Raw genomic sequence first — 1706 nt, forward strand, 5'->3', positions numbered from 1 at the left:
TGTTTTGAGGTTCCTTTGGATTATGATAACTTCGATGGTTTCTAATGGTACGTTTAATATAAGCTTCCTTAGGCAATTCAGCTAAAATATCTACTGCGACATTTTCGATTGCCTCGGAAAATATTTGACCGGGAGTATCGTTTGACGCTAAAGCTTTTTTTTTTATCTTTCTTTGAATTTTTATGGCAGCTATAGCTATAATTAATAATTATTGTTAATATTGATTAACAGGTACATATTATATTATATGATATTGTTATGTAAATATTTATTTATTTATTTATAAGTAAATAGAATCTAATATCATTGTATCCGAGTACTCGACAAAAGTCTAGTATAAAAAAGTTCCAAATACCTTCCTGGTATTCATATCGAATATTTGGGTTCTTTCAGTTATTTATAATTTTAACATTTATTTTTCAATAAAATACTATTTATACCTAGTATTTTAAATTTTTAATAATATAAATAGTGATACGAGTACTCGATTCAAAGCGAGTACTCGTAGTTACAAGTACAAAAAAATTTTTAGTTGAGTCGAGTCGAGTACTCGAACTCGACTCGAAAATTTTTCCAAAGTCGAGTACTCGTCCAACACTAGTATGTAATGTAACAATATAGTATGTAAAAACAATGTTATTGTATATTAAAATAAAGTTTACCATTTTTATCTGTAGAACGATTATGTTCGTGGATTTCTCTTGGATTTTTTATTGTGTGGGATGTTTTTAAAATAGCTGGACATTTGAATGAACTAAATTTTGAACATCTCCATCTAATAAAATACTTTTTGACGTACGTACATAAAATCTTTGAAACAAACTTTATCATTTCCATGAGTGGATTTAATTATTTCAATAACACTATTCATTTCAAAATTCTTCAACACTCTTTACAACATTATGTGGAAACTAGAGAAGTATACTGACCGTCTAAGGTGTATTGTACCGTAATAATATATCGTTAGCAATATTGACGGCCCGCGAAACCACCAATAATATTTTTCTAGACTAGTAAGTTCAAGAAATGTCGTCAAATTATTTGTTAATCATACTATAATGATTTCAATACGTCGCGATAATGTCTTTATCTGTCTAAAATGCGATTACGTCTGTCATGCGTCCTGGACCGAAACTAATTTGTCAGTCGGTACCTATTATATCGTAATCGCAATCGCATTTATTTAGAGGACGTTACCCCAACATATTTTGTTGTCTCCATTTAAGATGCACAGTTAAATATAAGTAAACTTAGCAAACACAACGAAGCAAACTTAGGGGATTTTTTATCCGGGGGATTTTTTATCCGGGGGTTTTTTCCGGGGATTTTTTTTCCGAATACGGGTGTACTAAAGTGTTCGTTTTTCGACCTCTTTAGGACATATAGCGCTCCCGGTGGTGACGACTATCTTTAGTAAAATTTTCAATCAAGTTTTCAAACAAGTGACGACCCTTATAAATACACCTTGGTACAAAACATGTATGTGGCTTTACAGAATATGTTTTTAACGTTTTAGCTCTTTCACATACAACACAGTATCGGTTTCGTAATCCAATAAACAATATTTTCTTCGAACGAAATTCAATAATCGCAGCCAGTGCCGCAACTTGGTACATATTGGTGGGTGTGCGACCAATAAATAGAGCCCAAGTATAGAGGCGCAATTATAGTAGAGGGGGAGGGGGCTTTAGCACTTCCCCCCCCTG

The sequence above is a fragment of the Acyrthosiphon pisum genome, chromosome X (assembly GCF_005508785.2).
Source record: "Acyrthosiphon pisum isolate AL4f chromosome X, pea_aphid_22Mar2018_4r6ur, whole genome shotgun sequence".
NCBI lineage: Eukaryota > Metazoa > Arthropoda > Insecta > Hemiptera > Aphididae > Acyrthosiphon > Acyrthosiphon pisum.